This window comes from Mytilus californianus, unplaced genomic scaffold (genome assembly GCF_021869535.1).
Source record: "Mytilus californianus isolate M0D057914Y unplaced genomic scaffold, xbMytCali1.0.p SCAF_1, whole genome shotgun sequence".
NCBI lineage: Eukaryota > Metazoa > Mollusca > Bivalvia > Mytilida > Mytilidae > Mytilus > Mytilus californianus.
Genome location: NW_026262581.1, coordinates 75493060 through 75501462, shown reverse-complemented (window position 1 = coordinate 75501462; position 8403 = coordinate 75493060).

Here is an 8403-nt window from a genome sequence, read left to right as displayed (position 1 = left end):
TTTCCCGTTTGTGGAGACAGTTGATTGGTCGAACATTTTGTCGTAGGAGTTGTCCCCCTTATCAGTTATTTTTCACGCTAGCCATCCCCCGCGCATTGATTAGTGACTCAGTAAATCTGTTTGTTTCTGTCTCATCGCTTCGCTACAAATTATGAATTCTGACTGCGCGGACACAGGAATGGATTTCCTTTTTTTAAAGATATTACTTGTTTTGATTTTTATTTAGTAAATCTGAGATTTCTATATAGCTGGGACTATTATACTAACAGTTAGTAAAACAGTCCCAGGTTATATTATAGTAATCACAGAGTAAATATTCTTTAATATTTTAAACTATTTTCACTGATTTAATGTGTTATTACATGCTCTTATCCATGCGATATATTACTTTATTTATGATGCCCCTCTATTCTTATTTCCCACAAGTATAAAGATTAAAGGACAAAGAAATATTTAGAAAAAAGGGGGTCCATTCCTTATAAGTACCTGTCTAATGCAGCGAATCAGAGATTGGACCAGGCTACATGTAAAATTTAATATTGCCATATTTCCATATACTATTTCTATTATAAATTAACTCATACGAGATACCAGTAAGTTAAAAGGGACTTATAATTTTTTATCATGAAAGGATCAGCGAGTGCTGGTCAACTGTACTGAGGGATCGAGGGTATATAATTCTTTTCTATACGGTACAGGGAGGGGGATTTTGTATTCATAAAATGAGAAGTCCATGCTAGGAATGCCATGGACTTCTGATACAATATAAAATGGGGAATTGATTTTCCTGCAACATTTGGTAAACTTAAAAAACGAAAAAGAAAAAACCTTGTTTCATAATTTATTTTATCCTGCATGGGTCCATCTCTAACAGGTTTTGAAAATATCTTATATCAGAATTTCCTTAACCTTTAAAGTATGAATTATGTTTTGCATATATAAAAATACCCAATCAAAATGTTTCTGATAAAATTAAGAAAATATCTTGCATGTATAATTTGTCAATTTCACGGAAGGTTTAATATATCCATGGGTAGTTATTTATATGTAAATAGGTTATACATTTTAATCTTCTAATTAAATGTCTTCAAACATCTTCCCTGCTACATATTTTATTCAGGGCGGACACAAGTAGGGGAAGAGGGGAGTAAACCCCAGCCGCACGTCTGCACCCCAAATTTGTATGTTGAGCTCCCTACCCCGTAAATTTGAGAGAACCAACAGTAAAGATGTTCTTGCTGGCTTAAACTAGACACACGGTGCATTTAAAATGATAATATCCACCCGTTACCATAAATCGGTCACAACTTGAAAGATTTTTATAAATTATTTTTAAGACACACAAGACGACTAAACTGCCGAAACTAAATAAACTTTCTCAGTGAACTTCATAATAAGTTACGCTGTTTCGAGCATTCATTTGTGTTTTTCAGTTGCACATGACCCACGTAACCTAAAATCGGACGACCGCAAAATATGACTATATAACGCACAGGCACTCAAGAGAAAGAGAGAAAGATTTGTCCACCACGTTTCATCAGAGACACTTTTAATACCCTATACATGTCTATTGTATAAGTTCGAAATTTTTCAAAGCACGTACACATTTCTTGTAACAACTTTATACAATATGTACAACATTATAAAAAGGTGTGACAGCCTAAGTTTTTTTCCACTGGTTTCCTTTTAATATAGATTTTCAAATGTAATTATGCCTTTGGTCATTCAAATACAAATATTATCTCGTCTTTAAATTCGTTTTCAAAGCATTTTTGCAAATTCTAGTGTGCTGAGGAGCACTCTGAAATCAGAAGCATACACTACAATTGCATTATATGTGTCTGATGAAATATACCTATCGTGGCGAATCTTAAAACAGCGTATACATATTTATTTCACATGTCAGATAATGAGTGTCAAGTTCGGCTACACTCTTTGATAAATGTTGACTTCAACATATTAATATGATTTTGAACACAAATGGAGATTCATTTGGAAGTGCCGTGATTGGTTTCTTTTCGACAAAACATCCCAAAGTGGAATATCACAACATGTAAACTTATTCTTAATGAAATAATTTTAATAACGTGATTTTTAAGAATTGTTATATCGGTACTTCCATTGATTTTGTTTTTGATAAATTAAAACATATAAACTAAATATTTATTGCTATATATTTATGAAACTTATGGTTCTACATCCTGATGATGATGATGATGATGGATGCAGATGCGGATCCTGGATTTTGAAAAGGGGGGCCCGCGGGCCCCCAAACTTGACACAATTTGTAGTGGAAGCGGTAAAAAGTCTGGATTAACCATAAAAAAGCTTCATAAGAGCGGCCCCGGGCACCCCCTAAATCCGCCCCTGGGATAACTATTTAACGTCCTGCTGCAAATCAAATCTGGACGAGAACAAGTTAATGTACTGACATGAATATCAACGGCCTGCTTTGTATTAAACTGACTCACTGGGCCGGATTTTTAACGTGCTAGTTCACATTATTCCCAGTCCCTGCTCTTACTACTTAATGCCGCATGCTTAGCGGAGGTGCAGCTAATACCAATTTTAAAGTGTTTGGTTTGACCCGGCGGGAAATTCACATTCGCCTTTAATTCTGGCCTTAGGGAACACATCGAAATTCGAACACCTTCGGCATATATAACTTAACGTTTTATTTTTTTTAATAAAAAGATATTCACCAATTATCATAATTCTATATCGTTTGTGGAATAGGACTCTAAGAACAATTGATGTTTCGCTTTTTGGACCCTCTAAGCATCATGGCTCTAGGGTTGAGATGCACATTCCGATCCCATTAGTAAAGTTTTACCATACAATGCTTGGTAGTTGCAAAACAAACACTATTTTATTGAAAACCCAAATGTACCGATTTCAACTTACCAATTGTCAACTTTCCCTTTCTCGTCGGTAACATACCAAATTTCTCAGTGGTAACATATCAATTTGACCCAGAAGCAAAACTAGTCAAACAAGACTTAGTCCGCAAACTTTTACGAAACTTCAATCGATACTATTTTTATAGAAGGTCCGGTAAGGGCTTATTTTGGCCTAAAATTTGAAGTACATCCGATGAAAGATTTTTGACATTTTTTAAACACTTAAGTGTTTACCTTATTCGATTCAATTTGTTTATGTAAAAAGCTTTGAACTTATTGGTCATTAAAGAAGCTCAAACTCAAGCTAAAATATAGAAAATCATTCAAATATGCCAGAAAACGCCATTTTCAGATGTTTTTTTGTCTAAAATGAAAGTGGCCGCATTCGTGTTCAGTCTCAACCTTTATTTATGTTATGTATTATCATCAAATACAACATATATATAAAGGTTAAGACTGAACACAAGAGCAGTCACTTCCATTTTACACAAAAACCGCCTAGAAATTAGCACAAATGCTGAAATTGTGAAGATTTCAGTAATTTTACATGAATCAATGATGCTAGTACCTGATGCATGTGCATTGCATTGTCAAAAGCAGCCCATATTTATGTAGCAAAAGTATTCTACTTTCCAATAAATGGCCAAATAATTACATTTCTAACAATTTGTAAAAATGGTATATATTTAGGGCCAAAAGGGGTCTTACCGGGCCTACTTCTTTGATAAATTGATCATTGACGTTCAATTGACACAATTTATTCAGTTGAAACAACCCTGATGTCAAACGAGTCAAGCAAGCTCAATCTGTACAGAATGTTAATTGACACAATTCAGTCAATGTAATCAATTCACAGCCGTGTAATTGATTCAACTGATGTAATTGAGATCTGGAGTTCGATTGAGTCATTTAACTGTGCTGTTTGTGTCAAATGAATATTTGTACGGAAGCTAGGGATCAATCAATCCAGTTAGTAAATCAGGAAAATATGAGACAGAAAACAAAAGATTCGTTTGACAAACAACTCAAGCTTCTACTGGACTTCAGTTGATACATTCAATTCAATTACATTAATTGATACTGGAAATTCAAATTGAAGCGATTGATTCAATTGAAATCCAAAGTTAAATTAATTTAATTGTATCAGGTGTACTAATTCAATTGAATATGGAAATACAAATGAAGAAGACTTGACTGGTTTGACATTCTAACGAGTTCAGGTGAGTCAATTGTATAAAGATGATCTATAAATTGCATTATACACGGATCAATTGAGTCAATTTTGAAAATTAATCAGGAAAGTATGAGACAGGAAAGAATTGAATCGTTTATAAAAAAAGGTAAACCTTTACAGCACTAAATTTGATACAATTCAATTTGACCAATTGACATTTGATTCAATTGAAATCCAGGGATGAATTGAATCAATTGAGTAAAAATTCGTAAGGGTTCCGCGGAACCCAGTGTCTCGCCTACTTTTGCTGTTAATCGCAGGCTCAACAAAAATGAGGAAAAAAAATTAATAAAAATATTCCTCTCTATACTATCTTTTGATTGTAAGTAGCTTTTGTCCTAGTTTGGTAAAAATCCAGGATAGTTTATGAATCTAATAAATGTTTTAAAAACTTAAACTGCAGACTGTATGTAATGTTAACTGGAAGAAAAACTAAGTCTATTTATAAGTAAAATACGAAAAAAATGGAACAAAATTTTAACAAAATTTCCTTCTAGATACTAGCTTTTAATCATAAACAAGCTTCTGTCCAAGTTTGGTACAAATCCAGGATAGTTTAAGAAAGTTGTAGAAATTTTAAAAACTTTAACCACAGAGTGAATGTAATGTTAACTGGCAGAAAAACTGAGTCCATTTATAAGTTAAATACGGAAAAAACGGAATTTTTTTTTACAAAATTTACTTCTGGATACTATCTTATGATCATAAACAAGCTTCTTTCCAAGTTTGGTAGGAATCCAGGATAGTTTAAGAAAGTTATTAAAATTTCAAAAACTTTAACCACAGAGTGAATGTAATGTTTCCTGGCAGAAAAACTAAGTCCATTTATAAGTAAAATACGGAAAAAATGGAATTTTTTTTTTACAAAATTTACTTTTGAATACTATCTTATGATCATAAACAAGCTTCTGTCCAAGTTTGGAAGAAATCCAGGATAGTTTAAGAAAGTTATTAAAATTTCAAAAACTTTAACCACAGAGTGAATATTTGTGGACGCCGCCGACGACGACGACGACGACGACGCCGACGCCGACGGAATGTAGGATCGCTATGTCTCGCTTTTTCGACAAAAGTCGAAGGCTCGACAAAAACGTCAGATGGAAAAAATAATGACTCATTTGACCTCCTACACTCATTTGATACGATTATACAAATGATACTCTAGTTATTAATTCATTTTCTTATTTTTTTCTCATCGGAAAATGTCGTACCAAGTAAGGAATATGACAGTTGTTTTTCACTCGTTCCGTTTGTCGATAACGTTTGATTTTGTCAGTTTTTATGATCTTACCCTTTTTGAATTTATCCTGGAGTTTGGTATTTTTGTTGTACTTGTTTCTATCAATTGAATTGTATAATATATAGCGGTAACAGTAGTATACCGATGTTCAAATCTCAGAAATCCAGAGACAAATCAAGGTAAATAAAAACTTGAGTTAAGACAGACACATCGATTCCAGTCGTTCTTCATCATGACACCGTTGTTAATGAAGTCCATACAGTGTAAACATGCATGACTGAAACGTTTTAATTGATTTATGTAAACGCCATACGATTGGACAGAAGGTATGTTAACGCTGAGAAATGGGAAGTTGGCAACTGGAAAGTTGATCATAGATGACATATATGAAATATCATGTTTTGAATTGATTAGTTTAACACCTTCAACAGCCCTTTCCAGATGATATACTTGAATGCACTGATTGATGCTGTGTAAGGATTGAAAGGAAGATCGATTTGACTCAATTGACAAGTAATCTCATCATATATACCAGGATTATAATTTTGTACGTCGGACGCGCCTTTCGTCTACAAAAAAGACTCATCAGTGACGCGCGGATAAAAAAAGAGTTAACAAGGCTAAATTCAGTACGAAGTTGAAGAGCATTGAGGACACAAAGGTATTGCCAAATACAACCAAGGTAATCTATTCCCGTTGTAGAAAATCCTTAGTTTTTCGTTAATTCAAAGTTTGTAAACAGTTAGCTTATAATTATAACCATATCCAGGGGCGGATCCAGGATTTTAGGGTAGGGGGCTCAAACTAAAATATCAATGATAATTCATCTCAACACAGAAGTGCTGACTACTGGTCTGGTGATACCATCTGAGAAAAAACCTCCACCAGCAGTGGCATCGACCTAGGGGTTGTAAACAAACTCATCATAGATACCAGGATTAAAATTTTGTACGCCAAACGCGCGTCAGTTGCAAAGTCAAATCAAATACGAAGTTGTAGAGTATTGATAACAGAAAAGTCCGAAAAGTTTTGCCAAATACGGCTTAGGCAATATGTTCCTATGAAAGCAGTCTTTATCATAGGGAACTGCTGTATATTGTTTAGTGAAGAAACTAAGGTTACACCTCCCTCAGGCAAAATTGTCCTTAGATGGTTTTGTCTATTCCTGTTAGGTCCCTTTTTGTCATATGGTTCCTTAAATATTTATACATCCCTGGCTTTCAATTGTTTTGTTTTGAGCTTTCCCGAAGACAATAAATTCTTAAAAATTCTTCAGATGCAACAAATTTATTGTATTAATTTATTGACTAGCGCTGGGCCGATATCCCTGCTGGTTGACTATTGTCTCGTGGGTTTCACCATTGACATGATTTATAATATTCATTTTCTGAATCCATTGATTTTTTATAGATATTAATAAGTAACATAGGCTGCAATTCCCTCAGGTAAAGTTGACCTTAATAAATCTTGGCTACTTGTATTCTTTTTGGTCTCTTTCAATTTGTCACATAGCTCCTCAAGTATCTACACACCCCTTGCTTTCAAATATTTGGTTATGAGCGTTTCTGGTTAAGGTAAATCTAGAAAAGCACTTCTTTGAAATTGGAAGTACAAGCAAATTGAGTATGAATATCAAATGATCATGTTATATACCAAAATGCAATAAATATTCCGCTCAATTGTACTTTCAAACGTTGTTATTTAATATGGTGACCTTTGCCTTGACTTATGAACAAGAATTCGTTCTGAATGAGTTTGGATTAAATTAAATTCAGGGCTAAATTTTACAATCTAATATGGTTGGATCAGATGAGATGATATGAAACACAAGTCGATAATAACATTACCTTTGTATCATATTTCCTGTGACATTTTGATTAAGTCTTGATTCACATGCATAGAAGGAGATTGTTTCTCACATGTTGTCTCTCTCCTTTTGAAGTTTTATGATAATCAGTTGTTTTCACTTTGATTTGTATATACAGTGTATATATAAACAATGGATTATAGAAATTGGAACATTGGTAAACTACTATTTCCTCTTACTTACTTCTATACATGTGTTGCCATATCCTGACTTTTTTAAACAAGAGTTCATCATGCCCTTCTAGTATTTATGCATCGTGGGCTTTCAAAACCTTTAGATCTGAGTGTTTTTTGTAGAATGTAGATCATAAATTTGTGCCAAACAAAGAAAGTTTGATGTATCTTCTTTGATAAATACAGTAACAAGAGGCTGTCAAATGAGCGCCAGCATTTATAAATGTCATTGTTAAACAAATTAAGGACCATAACTCTTAAATAGCACTAGTGGAAATGGTAAAAAAAAACTTGACCTCAGTTTTGTTGTTAGAAACAAATATATTGAAATTTGAAAAAGAATGGACCATTTGTTTAAAATCAGTTTTTAATCAACCAGAGACTTTAGTGGCAACAGTGAAAAATTGTGAAAAAAAATCATTTTTCCAGCAGAAACAACATACACAATATATGCAAATTAAAACAAAAGACTGGTTGAATATTTCTCAATTGTTGTATAGGAAGGACATGAAGCAGTATTTTTCAAACAATCAAGGACAATTATTTCTAAATGGCAAAAATGAAAATCTTCAACATCAAATTTTACCTCAAGTTTGTCATATGAAGGACATATTAAAAAAGAAAAGGATCGGCTTAGTGGTTCTCATATTTATGCATACAAACTATTTGGAACTGACTATCTGCTTGCCACAATACGATAATACGATGTTTTCTTTGGAAAACCACATATAAATAGGGCTGGAGAAGATACCAAGCATAAAACTACTTAGAACTGACGATCTGCTTGCCACAATAGTATAATCAGATGTTTCCTTTGGAAAACCACATACAAATAGGGCTGGAGAAGATACCAAGCACAGAAACTACTTGGAACTGACTATCTGCTTGCCACAATACTATAATCAGATGTTTCCTTTGGAAAACCACATACAAATAGGGCTGGAGAAGATACCAAGCATAGAAACTACTTGGAACTGACTATCTGCTTG